The sequence below is a fragment of the Schistocerca cancellata genome, chromosome 4, assembly GCF_023864275.1.
Source record: "Schistocerca cancellata isolate TAMUIC-IGC-003103 chromosome 4, iqSchCanc2.1, whole genome shotgun sequence".
NCBI lineage: Eukaryota > Metazoa > Arthropoda > Insecta > Orthoptera > Acrididae > Schistocerca > Schistocerca cancellata.
In genome coordinates this window covers 529,296,650-529,316,253 of record NC_064629.1, presented here as the reverse complement: position 1 = coordinate 529,316,253, position 19,604 = coordinate 529,296,650, and the positions used below count along the sequence as shown (strand labels likewise).

Sequence of the window (19,604 nt, the reverse complement as noted above, 5' to 3'; positions counted from 1 at the left end):
GACTCACTGAAAATATAGACTGTCTTGTTGCTAGCTGGTTGCTTGGGTACGGTATGTATATACAGTTTTATTAAACTAATCCATTTGCCGATAACATATTTATATGAGAACAAGATTGTATTCTGATATAAAACGGTTTATACGTCGTAACCGCTCTTATTATAAGTGAATATGAAGGTATTTCACGAAAATAGTATTGTTCTTCAATAATGATATGATTTTAGTTAGAAATTCGTCTTTATTGGAAACCCAACATTCATTTCGAGGTGAATTATTACAGTAACTGAGAGACAAAAACCACGGAAGCAACTAGCAAATCTCCTTATATTCAGAACATTTGAGTTTTACAGGCTTGAATGTGGCTAAAGGGATTTTTAATTTTCTTTATCAAATAATGGCGAATTTCATGTATGGCCAAAGGTGAAGCTTTTGAGGAGTGTTTAAATGATTAAAAAGTAGGAAGCACTCAACATGCAACGACTTTTCTGTGTTCCGTAATTAAAGCATCTTACGTAAGCAGGCAGAAGTCTGCTAAAACACCATCTACGTAATTACTTGTCAGCACAGGCATTGCATAACCTGCAAAAAAAAAAAAAAAAAGGACAGTGCCGGAAACGAGATATGTGAACAACCAAAGACACACGCTCACGAGCCGCACAATGACTCTTGTATTTGTTCCTCAACAGAAATTAGCCTCCACACGTGCTGAGATAACTCCATACACAACAACGTTACGGCGGACAAAGGTCGAAGCTTATTTATTTATGGGTACTTGACAGCTCAGATGTGTACTTCTTATAAACGTGCGCTACAACTGATTTCGCGTGGTTGCAAAGCTGACCAGTATATTGCAAAAGGTCTGAAATTTGCAGTTAGGCGTTTGCTTTCATCTCTCTTTCAGTCTTTCGCAGCTTCACAAATTTTGAACAGCTGCAGAGCTCTTTTGTCTACATCGCTTTCCTGTCAAAGGAATTACGTCACTGTCGCCTTAAAACCGCTTTTTTTATGAAACATTCTTTTAACTAAACGTGTTTTTCTCGAAATTACGCTTGCATTTTTTCAGTATGGCTGAGAGAAATGCAATGTTACTTATTCTGATCTTATTAATAACATTTTCATTTTTTCTGTTTAAAAAAATGCCCACTCTAATGGCCTGATTAAAGTGAGGGTAAAAAGCATTTCAACCGTGTAAAACTTTCGTTCTGAAAGTTGTCAGGGTACGAACCATCGTGTCAAAAAGCGCACTAACTGAATTTCGGATTTATTCTTTTTTTTTTTACTTACACAAAACATGAAAAAGAAAAAAAAACAAATTATATATTTCATCAAATAAAGGGCAAAATAACATTTTATTTATAATGCACAAAATTATTCGCATACGTGACAACCCCATCAATAGCTTACTAACGGCGAGGACATTTGTGTTTAGCTGTGTGCATGCTATACAGAACCTCTCAGTTTGCTAGAGGAAGAAACACATTTAGTTTAAATCTACCAGGTTGACTGACGTGCTAATACAAGAGAAGATAACTGTCTCTTATCCTCTCTAAAGAGCGGGGCGCAAAACCCTCATTCTGCTTGGTGGAAGGGATGATAAATGTGATTACTTCTCTTCACAGTTTATGTAACGGAGTGAAACACTTTCCATCTAGTTACTTAGTGATTACGAGATCAGAAAGAACTTCGCTGCAGACTGAAACGAAACCGTAGTTTTCCTGACAAATGAAGGCTGAAAGTGTCCACGCTAATGTACGAAGAACTACGCAAGAAACGTTGTTCAATGAATCTGAAGGCAAAGTCCTATCTGCCTCAAAGCACTAGCAAGTTTCTACTTCGATTTTATGTAAAAAATGGCCCCTCTTCTGATAGCGGTCTACTGTTAATCTCCGCAGTAACTAATCACACTACTGAAAAAGACATTGGTATAAAATAGTACCAATATTTAAGAGGGGTCAGAAGGCAGATTCATAGACCTACATACCGTGGTACCTTACATTATTTTACTGTAGAATTATGGAACATGTGCTGTGCTATTATATAATGATCTTTAAGGAGACCGAAGGATTTAGTTCTAAGAATCTATGTTGATTTCTTGAACATCGATCATATGAAAGTCAACTTGTTGACCAAGAAGGCAATTAGATGCCGCGTTTCTCGACTTCAGAAAAGTCTTTGATTATTTACCGTTCTGCACTGCCGCCCAGTAAACAAAACACGAGCTTATTGAATATCAGCCCACAAATTTGATTTGGCAGAAAACTTCTCATCAAACAGAACGCAGAACGTCGTTTTCAGTGGAGAGACATAATAAGAAGAGGAAGTCGCATGGGACAAGCCTCCAGGATGCCTGATTGGAGCGTTGTGATTTATCATGTATACAAATTACATGGTTAAAAGGGCAATCTCGCTGAGATAGTAAGCGGAAGACATAGTTGTATAAGAGGGGTCATCGATTGAATGAAAGTGCTACAAAATTCGGGGAGAGCTGCAGGTAGCTAAGACATGCTGTGAATACTAGCAGCTGACCCGCAACATAAACCAAACACTAAGATTCTTTTTTCAAGTGAACTATTGGTTTCTTATGTATCTTAAATATTTTTTCGTCAACCTCAACACTCCATAGCCCCAGTGCTTGCTTTGTTATGATGGGCTTCTCTCCAGAACCAAGATTTAACCTGCTACGTCTGATTTGAGTGTACCCCTCTACTTTGCATTAAGGGTGTGGTTCGTGATATGCTATGACGTCATCCTAGGCGTAGTATTTCGTACCTTAATACTCCGATCCGTACCGGGAATACCCAAAATGGCTTACCTGTACCCCCTAATCTTACGTGCACACTTTGCAATTCCTGTTCAGCAAGAATGTTTGTACACTGCCTTAACAAACCTTCTGCTGACTACATTTTGCTCCCACCTTATGTGCAAATTAAGTCAGCTGTAACTTCATTACACAGCGTCTTACATTCTAATAAAAATGTTTTGACAGCTTATCAGCTTTAAACGAGATCTTGTCTCACTCAGTTTATAACACCAATGAGACCATTGTGTCATCGCAAACTTGTCTGCCAACAGAGGGCAGGCTCAGCAGTAAAATAAATCTTGGTCTTGGAACACACTTGATTACAACAAGCTAGTAGGTGAGAATCTGGTTTCTACATCTACTTCTCCAAAGACTGACAGTTTATATTCAATATGCATATTACATCGAGGCAATAGTTCAAGTATACTGAAGCAGCCGTAGCAAATAAATTTACTCGTGGTCCGACCGATATATGAAAAGGACTAAACAGTCTTCAACTACGTTTCAGACATTTCATTCACTATTTGATTTAGGATTTTCGGTAATTAATAAAATAAGAAAATTTGCAGGAAAGTTCTGACGGTTAGGAGATCATACGCGATTCAGATTTAAGATTTAATACTGCAAGTAATGAAATACGAGGATATCTAGTCAAGTTTTTATGCTCCAATTTTACAAGGTCAATAAAAGAACGTTCTAATTATAAATTTTAGCTGTATCAACTGTAAGCATCGTAGAGTGTTGGTTCAAGTCCACAATTAAAGAATAACTGAAAACAGTTTTAGATAAGCGCATGCGCAAGTACTGCTTTGTTATTTTCCCGCTGACACGTCACATACGAAACATACTCAAAATGGCGACTCCTGAGCGTAAAGCATTTTGTGCTCTTCAGTTTGCAATGAGTGAATCTTTAATTTCAGTTCAACATGCGTTTTGTTTACAGTTTGAGTGTGATCCCCCACGTAGCAAAAACGTCCGCTGATGGTATAGTCAATCCGAAACGACCAGATGTGTGCATAAAGGGAAAAGCAAAGGACGACCAAAAGTGTCTGGAAAGGATGTTGACAATTTCAAACCATCTTACCTGCGCAGTCCTAAGAAATTGGTTCGGAAAAACAAGTCTTGAACTTCCGTTGCCTAAAACAACAGTGTCAAAGGTTTTGAGAAAATGTTTACACATGCATCCAAACCGGTTGTAGTTAGTACTTGCTTTAAAGCCACATGACTATGGTGTACGTTATAATTTCTCAAGTGAAGAGTTGCTATGGGAAGATGACTTTCTTGGTCATGTAGTATTCAGTGATGAGGCAATCGCTCATCTAAGTAGGAAAGTAAATACCCATAATGTACGTATCTAGGGGTCCGAACATCCTCATGAACTTGTTTTCTGCTCTGTGTCCTGATGTCAACTGTACGGAACATTGATTTTCGCTGAAGCTGCATTAAAAAGGGTGGCGTATCTAGATATGTTGAAGCATGGCTCTTTCCCCATCTAGAAGCCGAACCTGAAAATTTTATTTGGCAACAAGATGAAACCCCTCTCCCGTTGGCATCTCTTTGTACCAGAGTGTTTGAACGTCTTGGTCCCTGACCGTTGGTAGGTCGTAGTGGTCAGTACGACAGAGCTCTTGCCACTGCTTACTGACTTTCCACAGTTGGTACACCGAACTGAAGAAGCCATTGCTTCCATAACTCCAGACTTGTAACCAAAGTGCGGGAAGTTTATATTTTACGTTGGATGTGTGCCGCATTCCTGAAGGTACACATATTGAACAGTTACAAGAAAAACTCTGTTAGTTTAGTTTCAATGTTATATATGATTTGTTGTAAATAGCCTAAATTAAACGGTCATAATATTCAGTTGAAACTGGGACATACTATTATGAACACCCTATATTGACTTTAATTTCATCCTGTGGGGCCATATGAACCACAAGAAAAGACACTGCATAATTCGTAAGATACTGATAATTCATAACAATTAAAACATATATAAATACACTCTAAGAAAAAAATACACACCACGAAGGAGTAATCAGAATGGGACGGAAATCGGTAGAACGAACGTAGATGTATAGACAAATAAATTATTAAGGTTTCAGAAAAATTGGGTGATTTATTCAAGAGAAACAGCCTCACAAATTAAGCAAGTAAATAACGTGTTAGTCCACCTCTGGCTCTTATGCAAGCAGATATTCGGCTTGGCATTGATCGATAGAGTTGTTGGATATCCTCCTGAGCGATATCGCGAAGAAATTATGTCCGAACTGGCATATTAGATAGTCAAAATCCCGAGCTGGTTGGGGGACTCTCACCATAATGTCCCAAACGCTCTCAGTTAGGGAGGCATCCGGAAACCATGCTGGCGAAGGTTAGGTTTGACAAGCACGAAGACAAGCAGTAGAAACCTTTTCTGTGTGCGGGCGGGCATTATCTTGCTGAAATGTAAACCCAGGATGGCTTGCCACGAAGAGCAAAAAACGGGGCGTAAAATATCGTCGACGTACCGCTGTGCTGTAAGAATGACTACCAGAGGGCTCCTGCTATGAAAGGAAATGGCACCCAGAACATCTTTCCTGGTTTTCGGGCCGTATGGTGGACAGCAGTCAGGTTGATATCCCATCACTGTCTGGGGCGACTCCAGATACCTCTTCGGCCTGTAATCTCATTGACTGGAATAGAATTGTGTTCAGTGATGAGTCCCGCCCCAATGACCAGTGGAGACGTGTGTGGAGACTACTCGGACAGCGATAGTATACCAACCTGACTGTCGCCCGTCATATGACCAACAATCAGGAGTGATGGTCCGGGAAGCCATATCTTTTTCGAGTAGGACCCCATTGGTTGCCATCTGCGGCACCATTACAGCACAGCGGTAAGTTGACGATATTCCACGCCCTGTTTTGTTGCCCTTCATGGCAAGCCACCCTGGGCTACATTTTAGCAACATGATGTCCGCCCACACACGGCGAGAGTTTCTACTGCTTGTCTTCATGATTGCCAAACACTACCTTGGACAGTACGGTCGCCGAATTTCTGCCCAATTGAAAACCTTTGTTGCATTACGGGCAGGGCCCTCCTAGCACATAGGAATTTTGACGATCTAACGCGCTAATTGGATAGAATTTGGCACGATATCGCTTCGGAGGACACCCACCAACTCTATCAATCAATGCCAAGCCGATTAACTGCTTGCATAAGACCACAGGTGGACCAACGCGTTATTGACTGACTCAGTTTGTGAAGCTCCTTCTGTTGAATAAATCATCCAATTTGTTTCTGAAATTGTAATCATTTTTTTTTGTCTGTACATGTACACCACATATCGATTTCCGTCCCACTCGAATTATTCCTTCGTGGTGCCTTTTTTCCTATCTTACACTGTAAAAACGAGAAAACATAAGATTTGCGATACCCTATTATCTCAAGTTCCTGCGCAGAACTAAACGAGTGTAGCACAAGGAAAACTTTAAATTTAATTGGAAAATCTGGGGCACAAAGGAAATAAAGGATCTGAGTTGTTAGGAGTTCTACGTCCAGACCAAGCATTCGCATACAAAAACAACAGAATTGAAGCATTGCAGTGAAGCATGTAGCGACACTTTAAATAACTACATATTTCTTCCGCACAACGGGGCTCGCAATGCACACTGCTCTGGTTATGACAGCACCTCAGTTTGAGAGGGATATTTGGACAGGTTGTGACAATGAATCGTCGTGAAGATTTGCAGTTATTGGTTATTTATTTTCAACCTACAGTGCTTTCCAGGGGCTCAATGAATATTTATCCTGTCAATTTTTCACTTTGGGTATTAGCATTCTTTACAGTATCTGTTACAAAAAGATGCAACCAAAACACCGTCAATGAGTTTTGCACCTCTAGCGTGGTCTACACCTATCTTTTTTGTATCACCACATATATTATGGGTACATCACCTCCACTCTATCATTTGTTCTTGACCATTTCCTATACTGAATGAACTATTATTGAAGTAATTGCGGAAACTGTGGCGTGATTAAATCATATTAATGATGGCGCAGACGATTTCTACTCAAGTTCGTTTCATCTGATCATCTAACAAGGAAAATCGTTATATTTGGCTAACAATAAAATGAGATCGATGAAGATGATACACTGGATTGGCGCCTATAACGAACAGGACTTCAGTGTTTCTCTGTAGCAAATATACATTATCAGTAGAAAAGTATTCTATTAAAATAATTTCTGTCTCCAAAACTCTTTTACCAGAATTGCATTGTAATACACTAGCCGTCAGCCTACCAATAGGAAGGGGACTAAAAGTCAAGGGAAATGCAATTGTGAGCTTTCGCAGCTGAAGATTTGATTGTGTCATATAGTAAGGCTGTTTAGCAATTGGTGTACATTGACTGATAATTGAGTTACACGGGAGCTACTTTCATTTGCGCTTTATTACCACTCCATCACAACATTAATTTCAAGTATCCCACGCGGCGTTAATTTCGTGCCGATTACACAATTTCGCAGCAATTTAACAGCTACTTTCTAATGAATCTGCCATTGCTGTAACAGCTCTTCGAAGGTAAAGTTCCTGCTTACCGACAAGCAGAATTATATTGTGAGATTAATCCTGAACTAGGCCAAGCCGTTATTATATTTATTCTTGGGGGCGAAGATGGTGCCTGTTCCAAACATAATTTCCTCCAAATGCATTTTTATCTAAAGATTATTTGACTGAGACAGGTTAACAAGAATAAATGGAAAACGATGTGTACTTTTCATAGATCAGATTGTAATCCGTCGATGCAGTTTCATAGATACATTGCAAAAAAATATAAATCGAATGATGGTTTATTTGGCACATGTCAAATCCCAAGTTAATTTCCACTTTCATTGTCCCCCAAATTACCAACGGATTAGCAGGAGGAAACAGAGAACACTGTTGAGCATCACAACGTTAGTTTTCTCATCGTGTGCCTTCTTATATCTACACCTACATACATACCCCGCGACCCACCGAACGGTGCGTGGCGGAGGGTACCTTGTACCATAAATAGTCATTTCCTTACCCGTTCCACTCGCAAACAGAGCGACGGAAAAACCACTGTCTTTATCCTCCGTTCGAGCCTTAACCTTATCTTCATAACAAATATAGCAGCCCGCCTCTGAACTGCTTCGATGTCTTCCTTTAATCCGACCTGGTGCGGATCCCAAACACTCGAACAGTACTCAACAATGAGTCGCACTAGTGTCTTATGTGCGGTCTCCTTTACAGATGAACCATTCTTTCCTACAGTTTTCCAAGTAAACAGAAGTCGACCATTCCCCTTCCCGACTACAATTCTTACACGCTCATTCCATTTCAATGCAAAAAAAAAAAAAAAAAAAAAAATGGTTCAAATCGCTCTGAGCACTATGGGACTCAACTGCTGTGGTCATAAGTCCCCTAGAACTTAGAACTACTTAAACCTAACTAACCTAAGGACATCACACACATCCATGCCCGAGGCAGGATTCGAACCTGCGACCGTAGCAGTCGTGCGGTTCCAGACTGTAGCGCCTTTAACCGCTCGGCCACTCCGGCCGGCTTCAATGCAATGTTACGCATACATATTTAATCGACGTGATTGTATCAAGCAGCACTCTACTAATGTCGGTGCAGCTGCGTTGCATCTGGAGCATATAATACGATTAAGAATATAATGAACAACTCTTTTTGTCTCTCCTCTTGTGAGCCTCAGAATCCTCGTTTGATTAGTACGGGGAAAGTTTCGCTACATCTCGAACTTTGCAAGCAGTATTACTACCTTAAAGACCTTTTCCTTTAAAAAAAAAAACTTTGTAGGAATGATTCTGTTCCCTTGCCTTTCTCTTACGTGAGAAGTAGTTCATTCATACTTTTTGCGGAGGGAGACATGGACGTCTGAGCATGACAACTGCCGGCTATATTGCAAATTATATGCGCCTCGATGAAGAATATCAAGACAAAGGATAAAAACTGGCCACACAATGACGCATGATTCAATGCATTTAAAGTCGATATTTCCTTTGTCACTAAACATGAAATGCACAATCGAAGAATGGGTGCAATTTTTCTGCACATGTGTGTGCGGCTTCGCAATAAACATAAAATAATAAACACAAAATCGTGCTCAGACTCATTTTATACGTTCCACTAGCTTATTCCAAAAGATCAAGAACAACAGTGTACATCTGCATATACATCACAAACAAATGTTTTACAGGAGTAATGTTAAAAAGTCTTCAGAATGTTGTTTGGCTACTGGTGCAAAGATAACCAGCAAGGCTGCCTTTCTTGTATATTTTTTTCTTTGCGAAGATATGAACAACTGCACATCTTTTTTTAAAGAGTGCCCTGTATTTTTTATTTGGTAATCCACTTTTTCTCCTTAAGACCTGTTCAGAAAAGTATCTCAATGTACTATTCACGCAAGCATGACGTTATTTCAAATATTACGCAAAACTGACTTTGACTCTCCTGTACTAGCGCACCGTAACGAAACCTTTCCAGTTGCTAGAGTTGACAGTAAACAAATGGAAACAAAACGAAAATGTAAACCGGTCATTCATTCGATTTATCAAACAGTGAGGTATGCGTAGCAGCTCTGCCTGAAGGATAACAGGAAAAGAGTTTTCAATGTTCTGTTATAGCTCTTCAGGTGTGTCAGAATTACACTGAGATGACTAAAGTCATGGGATACCTCCCGATACCGTGTCGGACCGCCTTCTGCCCAGACTAGTGCAGCAAGTCGACGCGGCATGGACTCAACAAATCGTTGCAAGTCCCCTCCAGAAATATTGAGCCATGCTGCCTCTATAGCCATCCATAACTGGGAAAGTATTGTCGGTGCAGGATTTTCTGCACTAGCTGACCTCTTGATTATGTCCCACAAATTTTCGATTGAATTCAGATCCTGCGATCTAGGTGGCCGAATCATTCGCTCGAATTGTCCAGAATGTCCTTCAACCAAATCTTGAACAACTGTGGTCCAGTGACATGGCGCATTGTCATCCACACAAATTCCATCGTTGTTTGGCAACATGAAGGCCATGAATGGTTGCAAATGGTCTCCAAGTACCTGGACCAGTGGATCCAGTCCATTCCATGTAAACACAGCCCAGCTTGCACAGTGTCTTGTTGACAATCTGAGTCCATAGCTCCGTGGGGTCTGCGCCACACTCGGGCCCCACCATCAGCTCTTACCAACTGAAATTGGGGCTCATCTGACCAGTCCACGGTTTTCCAGGCGTCTAGTTTACAACCGATATGGTCCCGACCCAGGAGAGGTGCTGCAGGCGATGTCGTGTTGTTATCAAGGGCATTCGCGTCGGTCGTCTGCTGCCATAGCCTTTTAACGCCAAATTTCGCCGCACTGTCCTAACGGATACGTTCGTCGTATTTCTACTGTTATTCAGGTAGTGTTGCTTGTCTGTTAGCACTGACAACACTACGCAAACGTCACTGCCGTCAGTCGTTAAGTGAAGGTTGCCGGTCACTACGTTGTCCATAGTGAGAGCTAATGCCTGAAATGTGGTATTCTCGGCACTCTCTTGACACTCTGGATCTCGCAATACTGAATTTTGTAACGATTTGCGGAACTGAATTTCCCATGCGTCTAGCTTCAACTACCATTTCGCGTTCGAGGTCTAATAATTCCCGTCGTGCTACTACAGTCACGTCGGAAACCTTTTCGTATGAGTCACCTGAATACAAATGACAGGTCTGCCAATGCACTGCCCTTCTATGCCTTGGGTACCCGATGCTACCGCCATATGTATACGTGCATATCGCTGCCCCATACTTTTGTCAACTCAGTGTATTTTGATTCAGCAGACCCTTCAACTTGCCCCACAGGTAAGGATCACAGGGAGAGAGATCAGGCGAACGAGATGCCCAGGAGATTGCACTGCCTCTGTTGATTGTCCACTCCTCGCTGAATACCTCATTCGCTTATGGCAAGTTGCTGTGTGCTGTTGCTCCATCTTGCTGAAAATATCCATGCAGCCGTCCATCTCCCGCGAGCGGATTTATAAACGGATTACAAAGATTATGGACATAACGATTTGTACTAAAGGTTTGGTGAAAGAATGGTATAAAGCTGCGCGAAAGATTGCGCACCCAACACTAGTCTTGAGAGTATGCAATGGTTTTTCAAAATGTATTGGTATTTTCTGCTACATAATTGCGCAGAACTCAACATGCAGAAGTTCGCCTGGACACTTTTACTCACTCAAAAAAATAAATTTTTAAGAATAGAGAGAGAGAGATCCTTTTTGATAATGTTTCGACTCGGCGATCTCTTACAAGAAGAAACTCCCCATCGTACTCCCCTCAGATTTAGTGTTAAGATGGCCAGTGGTCAACCCGTCAAAAACTGAACACATATCAAGCATGAGAACAGGAAGAAAGTGTACTGGACTGTGGAAATAAAAGTAAAGTAGTAACACTGGACTTCCCAAGAGCAAGAAGTGCAATATAGAGCACGCGAGGAGAGAAATGGCGTTGCGGTTGAGTGATTACGGCGTTGGATTGCCACGCTAGCCATTTTTTTCCCACTGTTCGCTTTATTCAAATTTGTGTCTGTGTTGTGGTGTAAGGTAGGGACTTATAATGACAGTTGATTCTGCACAACTACTCTATTAGCAGCCGAAGCGATGTGGCTTTCGAATGGGAACCGCAAACGTTTGATGACAAGGCGACAAGTCAACCGAATCCACCACCGGAAAACGTGTCTGGTATGTCATACACGGCATTAGTGACAGTACGTGTGTCATATGATAGGAATCTCATATCGACGTACCTAATTTATACGACTGATAAGTGAGTGAGATATGCCTCCTTGCTCGATATAGGTGTTCGTATGAATGTGAATGTGATCACTCCAAACGAAATGATGAAAGCATAATAGTTTGTCACATAAGCTCATACAAATGAACGCAACAGTTTCACAATCACACAGTTTCTCTCTGCTCTGTCAAAACCGTATGTTTTTAAAGTTGCGTTCCGTTTTGGAAGTTCTGACTATTGAATTCCTTTGTTGTAAAGTAATTCACACCCGTTTATTTGTCGTTTTCATTTCTGTGAGACATTTATGTGGTATCTCGCCTGCTCTCACTATTCATCACACTTACTTGTGACGGTAACGTGTTCTTTCCCCACGACTCATTTTCTATAACCAACGTATAGTACGACAACTGCCAAGAGCACAGAAAGAGAACAAACATTTAAATGACCGGACGGACTGTTCATAATGTTGTGAAAAAAAAAGACACGAGGGAGTTTTGAACACAGCTTGCACACCAAACGTTTGATGACAAGGCGACAAGTCAACCGAACCCTCCACCAGAAAACATGTATGCTGTGTCATACACGGCATTAGTAACAGTACGTCACAGCATGACCACTCACCGTTCGTGTCTTATACTACTCTTTATTGCACTTCTTGTTCATTGACCGCCGGCCGCGGTAGCCGTGCGGTTCTAGGCGCTTCAGTCTGTAACCTCGCGACTGCTACGGTCGCAGGTTCGAATCCTGCCTCGGGCATGGATGTTTGTGATGTCCTTAGGTTGGTTAGGTTTAAGTAGTTCTAAGTTCTAGGGGACTGATGACCTCAGATGTTAAGTCCCATAGTGCTCAGAGCCATTTTTTTGTTCATTGACCGTTCACTGTTTCTATTTTGCTTTTTTTTCACAGTTCAGTGTACCTTCTTCCTGTTTTCATGCTTGATCTGTGTTCAGTTTTTGGCGGGCTCTCCACTCTGCCCTCTTACCACTAAATCTGAGAGGGTGCGATATGGAGGTTCGCTTGGTAGTACCCACTTGCACAGATATGTGGAGCTGAGATTTCGCAGGACTTTGTTATAGGTTTTCCCCCATCGAGCAATGTTTTTTGGTGTTCGAACTCTTATCGGACAGTTATGGTGTCTATTATCTACAGAGCCGTTTCGCAAAATTCTGTCACTAGTTTCTGCATTGCAAACTTTGCTGGTGGCTTTACCAAAATACGTCCAGTCTTGAACTCCTGCGCAAACAGTTTCATTCACGTTTTGCAAGAATTGTGCTTCGCACACTCATGATTACCAATTTATGTTGAAATCAGCAGGTCACTAGACACGAATAGGATCAGACGTCAAACACAGTGACACAGCGAAGTACTCGAGAGAGAGCATGCGCAAATGTGCATGCGCAGACATGTGACAGCAACCGATTGGTGCTTCGAGAACACGGTTCCCAGCATTTTCTGTGATGGGCAGTTCTTCTGTTCATTGAAAATGGTCATATCCGCGTCAGTGTTATCAATACAGTGGACGATGAATATGGAGTACATGAAATGATTACATTTACAGAGCAGTAGCGCAAGCTGTTCTGAGTTTGCAGGTATCGAGCCATGCTGGAACAGTCACACTAGTAAGTGGTGCAGCTTCCACGGGTGGCAATGCAGAAGCTGTCTCTGGCATCCAGTCGATCGTGCAGATGGCGAATAATGTCCTGGGACACGATGGGCCGCACCTGCTCGACCTGCTCGGGTAGTTCTGTAAAAGTTGTTGGTTGAAAAGTCGCACGAGTCACTTCTCGTCCCATCATATTCCATACGTGTTCGTTTGGAGACGAGGCCGGAGATTGCTGAACATGGAAGTTGCTGCACGTCTTGCAGAGGATGTTGAGTTTCACGGGCAGTGTGTGGGCGAGCATTATCCTGTTGGAGCAACACATCATCTTCTTGTTGCAAAACCGGCAAAAGAATGGGTCTAACAACACTCACTCTGCACGTACCTAGCGCTGGTTAGCGTCGACTCCAGAAACACCAAAGGTGAACGAAAGTTGTAGCTTATTGCCCCCCAGGCCATATGCCTTGGGAGGTGGGGGGGCAGAGTGTCATACGAATGCACTCGACGAGACAGCGCTCACCAGGTCAACGTCGTACGCGCAAACGACCAACACTTGCGTGTAGGCAGAATGTCGATGCTGTGGTGTGAGTGGAAGACAGGCAATAGATGTGCGTGCACATAGTCCCACTGCTAATAACTGATTCGCAACAGTTCGTATTGACACATCTAGGCTCAAAATCCCTCTTATCCTCTCTGTGGTAGCTGTACGATCTGCCACTGCTGCCCTTACAATACGACGATCCTGACATGGCGTCTGTGCTGCGTGGAAGTCCAAAGCTTCGTCTACGGGTGTGAGAATGTTCACGTGACCACTGATACCAGCATCGTTGCACATCTGATGCAGCACGTCACATTAGTGTGACATTTCCCCGAAAGGACCGTCCCGACACTAGGAAGGCAACAATTTGGCCCCTTTCAAATCGCTCAGCTGGCAGCAGGAAGCACGCCTTTGCAACGCACTGAGCCTTCTGGCTGTGAGCATTCCCTGTTAAAAGTTAGACACAGGTGGCGCTCTGGTAGCCATCCCACTACGCTTTCTGTTGGTAGACGATGCTGAAACCCCTATCAGTACATCTACTGTCCTCCAAGTGGAATATGCCGTCATCGGATCAAAATCGATGTCGCCTTTCCAAGTGCACAAGGTTTTTTTTTTCCCGGCAGTGTATTTTACAGGCCAATTTAAACTGCATGAAAAAAAAATAAGAAGGGGAGGATGGGACGAAATAAAGGTTAACTGGAATTGGAATGGAGTTGACGTCCGAGCTTAACACGTTCTATCGAGGACGAATGTAGGGATCTGGTTGGCCACGGAAGTGCCTCAACATCATACAGTCACGTCACAAACACACTCACCGTGTGTGGACTTGCACTGTCCTGTCGAAAAATGGCACCACGATATCGTCGCATGAGAGGCAACACATGAGGACGCGGAATGTCCGCCACGTATCGTTGTGCCTTTAGTTCAGTACACCCAGTCACTATCGCCCGTGACTTGAACCCATACCCAATGACTCTAGGAGTAACACCGCTGTGTCTCTCCAAAACATTCAAATAATGGGACTTCTCCCTAGGTCGCCTCCATACTCGCCAACAATGGTCATCAGGGGCAGCGCATACTGCAATTCATCGGTGATCACAACGCTACGCCGCCGGCCGGGGTGGCCGAGCGGTTCTAGGCGCTACAGTCTGGAACCGCGCAACGGCTACGGTCGCAGGTTCGAATCCTGCCTCTGGCATGGATGTGTGTGATGCCCTTAGGTTAGTTAGGTTTAAGTAGTTCTAGGGGACTGTTGACCTCGGAAGTTAAGTCCCATAGTGCTCAGAGCCATTTTTGCACAACGCGACGCCATTCATCAGCAGTCTTGCTTCCGGCCACGATACCTCTCGAAACGCAGCCGTTTGTGTTGTGGTGCCATCTGCAGCCTACGCATGGGACGGTAATTTCCTTGTCTGGCTGCTGCTAGTCTCGGACCAGTGCAGTGGTTTGGGATGACACAGAATGTTGCAGGAAGTCCATTACTTGTTCTCGAATGGCGGTGTGTTTGGTGTAGAAAACAGCGATCCTCCCTTGTGGTGATCAGGTGTGGTCGACTGGAACTTTTACGAAGAGTATGCCTACCCTCACGTTCCCATACAGTCCAACCTCGGGCCACTGTCGTTTACGAATGTCCCCAAATCTGGATAATATACAATTTAACCAGTCGGCTAAAAGGAGTCCCACAATTAGACCCCTTTCAAACTCTGTCAGGTGCAAATAACGCTGTCTCACATGATTACGTGGCATCTCTATGTCATTCACAGTGATCACTCAACATCTGACACTGTTCACGCCCTTTTTATGGGGCGTTTGTATTAACTTGAGACAAGAAAATATTTCAAAAAAGACGCATCGGACAAAGAAAGTTCTAGGTGAAAAGTTAATATCAGTAAAAGGGACATGTGTCTGTGCTCTAATTGGCCACCCCCGAACCGTCCCTTCTACGTTGGCGGGGTCAAATGGGAGATTCTACGTACTGTTTACTCAAACCATTGTTTTCCATTCGTGGTAGATGGCTCTGTAATCGACAAATATCAAGTGTGCCTGAGTTTGCAATTAAGAAATTTTCGTCAAGTTCCTATGGGACCAAACTGCTGAGGTCATCGGTCCCTAGGCTTACACACTACTTATCCATCTCAAACTAACTTACGCTAAGGACAACCCACAGACCCATGCTCGAGGGAGGACTCGAAGCCACAACGGGAGGGGGGGGGGGGGGGGAGCCGCCTGAACCCTGGTGCCTCAAACCGAGCGGCTACCCCGCGCGGCTGCAGTTAAGAACCGACGCATTAGATTCTATATTTCATTGACCCTTTCATTGGCCTTCTGTGGCCCAACGGGTGGTTCATATGTCCGATATTTACTTTAGTGTTGGAAATTGTATAGTACAATATGATAAGCCGTTTCAAGGTCTGGTCAGGAACTACGTTCAGAGTGATCCAGAAACAACGACATGGAAGTAATAGTTTCCGTTCCAATCGGGATGCTTGATGTCGATGAGCCCCCTGGCTCCTCACCATCGGGGTGCTTCATATCGGTGAGTCCACTTGCCTCTCACTTGCTTTCGGTAAGTATCAATGGGAGGTGCGCCTGTCGCTATCACTTCATGGACATTTTACCTTACGACAATGATTATAGTTTGTATTCTGATGGCCACTGAAATGAAGTATTACGATGTTTTGGGACCTCACGGCGATCAACCCCGTAGGGAACGGAGATCTACGTTATCGTACAAGCAGCCTAAGCTTCTTTGCCGGAAATCTCAAAGTCTAGCCATATTATTTGTACTTTACAGTCACATTTGCAACACTCAAGTAACGTTTGAACATCAGTATCGACAGTTACAACACGAAACATTATATGTACATCATAATTGAAATGTAGAATCAAATGCGTAACCGTGGTTTGGTATACCGAACGTATTTTTTGGCGCACATTCCAAAAATGCAGTAAAAGTGGGGGGTTCCCATTTGAAAATAAAATATGACCCAGGTCACGCTGGAGGGGTGTTTAGGAGATGACCATTTGTAACACAGACAGATATCCCCATTACTAATATTAACTTTTCACTTAGAACATTTTTTTCGTAGTATGCGTCGTTTTCGAGATATTTAGTTGTCTCATGTCAAAGCAATAATTCTGTGTACCCTACCAGGCAAGGCAACAACACCAAATACGCACAACAGTAACGTACTTTGGTGACTGTTCTACGTGTCACAGAGAATTGCACATCTAATATTTACATACCCCTGAACGGCGTGTGTGTACGTGTACGGAGTTGCACTGATATCCGACCATGTCTTCTGGGTGCTTCACTGTTCTTGTGGAGTGGCATAGTTTCCTCACCCTGTACTTGCAGAAAGCGTTCTACGACTGAGGAAAAACTGATCTGTCTTCGTCTACATTACTCACAGATACACAGCTGTTTGTATCAAAGGATGCTCGGTTTCCCTTATATACAAAGAGAGAAAGTGCTCGTTTTCTTTACACACGCTTAGTTCTTAAGAACGTCTGCCCGTTGGAGATATGTCGTTTGCAGAGGGCTTAGGTGGACCGCGTGGGCTTTTTTCTCTTGCGCTCCATCTTCTTGTGTAAAGACGAATGCAGGCACGGTCACAAAAGAAGTTCTGCAATGTTTCCGACAGATGGTCCTCCTGCGTCCTGTAAGCCGCGTATAGGAGTCGCTTCATTGTGCGAGAAGATGGTTTCAGTCGGCGAAGAGCTAGCTAAAGTAAAAATCGAGCTATTCCGGTACTATAATATTATGGAAACGAAACACAGAAGTGGCAGTACCTAAGGGAAAGTAAAGAATTTGACGCGAACGTCGAGCATCTCACTACGGTAGGGGCCAGCACACAACTACCACATGATTATCAACTCTACTGCAGTTTGCCTACGTCATTACTACAGCGGGCTCTGCGTGAGAGTGACAGAAGGCGGATGGATGAGCCAGTGAGGCAACTCGATAGAATGACGAGGCTTCATTTAGCGGGCGAACTGCGGTGGAGGGCCATTGCCGGATTGAGGGCAAGCCAATCACTGCTAAGTGATTATTATTCATCTTTCCGTAGCTTTTAGATGATGACATTAATTTTTGCGGCCTCTAGAAGAGTGGTATCACTGAGTTATGGTGGCAGAATGGTTGCTGTTAAAGGTGATACGCATCCAACGCTCGTTACAGGAGGTACATTTACAGTGGGCACGCCAACATCACGAGGGACTGCAAATCAATGTTCTCTTCACTATTACGGCTTTGAGTTAGAGTTTCCTCCACAATTGTTTATTTTGTTTATGGAATCCACAGTACTCTGGATACAGTTTGGTAAAACATAAATGATCTAATGAGGTCGCATAAACGTTGTTCTTCCACATATATATAATACAGGGCTCTTTCCTTTTCTTTTTTTCTTCATCTTCTCCATAGCGTTTATGCCATCTAGTTCGGTGTCGGCTGTTTCAGTATCTGGCAAATTTTATTCTTATTATTTAACTCTGTGGCCGGATGCCTCGTCCAACTTAAGGGAGGCAAGTCGTGTGCGCCATCTGTCTGTGATTCGTGTAAACTTGGTTCTATGTGGTATCGCATATCGTATTCTCTGAGGTGGAATTTGTGGATCAGCCCAGCATTTACCTAAATGAGCCTGGAAAACCGCCTAAAAGCCATACTCAGGCTGGCTAGTGCTTATACCCAAGATCGTTAATTCGTCGCGCAGTTACGATCTGTGTGTGCTCACCTCCTTGTCTCGAGCGAGCTAGCTGTGCATAACGCTATATGAGCAGATCTAACCGTTTAAACCAATCCCCTCCCCGCCCCCCCACCCCCAATCTGCCGTCGTGTCTCTTCTATAGTGCAGTGTTAAGTGAGTGTTCAGTGTTGTGCATCCCATTTTCAGTGTTGCGAACAAACACCATACTGTCACTAGCGTGTTTTTTAACTCTTGCAAAAAGAAACCAGACGGTCATCGTGCTTTTGTTTTCACTTCCACAACTTTCTGCCATTTTACAGTTTTTAAAAAGTCGCCGTTTTGTCGCTAGTTTTTATTGTTTGTTATAATCTCATTCTGTTTCTTAACTCTTCTGTAGGCTGTAGAGCGGCCTATTAAGCTGCTGCCAGCCCCCCCCCCCCCCCCCACCTGCCCCCTGCGGGGGGGATTGAAATGCAATAAAGAAAGAAAAAGCTATACAAGTGTGTAGCTGCTGAATTACTAAGGCATGACGTATTATGAGGGACGAACATCCCTTCTACGTTCCAACTGAAAAATCGGGATCCTTGCTCAAACTGCAGCCTCGTCTGCTGGAAGAACATAGAATGCAGTACGGTAGGATTTTTGATATTACACCAACCATCGTCCCCTTTCGTATTTTTATTGGGGTCCAAATTCACTAATCGAAATGCTTTACTTGATTTCAGTGCACCATACAACAATTTTACGATTACACTACTAAATAAAATTTCTTGTTACTCCAATTTTTTTTCAGAAAAGTTATGTAGCGTTGCTTTGCCAAGATATATTTTATGTGTAATTACCTCTAAGATAAATGTTACGAGTAATTAGATTATTAACTTTAAACGTATGCCTGTTAATTCTTTTATCGTCGTTGACAATTATCTGTGTTTGATAAAAAAAGACCAGCAGCGGGTAGATAAAACACTTTTCTAAAGCATTTCAAGATTCTGACAGAGTGTAGGCTATGTCGTCGGAAAGAGCTAAAGCCTTAATAACATAGGCATCACTTAGGCAAACACGGGTTCATTGAGGTGGTAAGTTGTTCATTTTCTGTAGTACTTTTTTAATGCTGCGCAACAGTACTGCAGATTAGATAATGGGAACGTAAATATCAAATTTAAGACCTTACAAAAACTCTTCACAGGATGTT

General features: G+C 42.9%; 1 protein-coding gene across 3 annotated transcripts in view; it reads right to left on the bottom strand.

The window, feature by feature from the left end:
- The window catches only part of LOC126184520 (elongation of very long chain fatty acids protein AAEL008004-like), a 647,799-nt gene that overhangs the window by 111,508 nt on the left and 516,687 nt on the right, over positions 1–19,604 (bottom strand). The window lies entirely within an intron of this gene.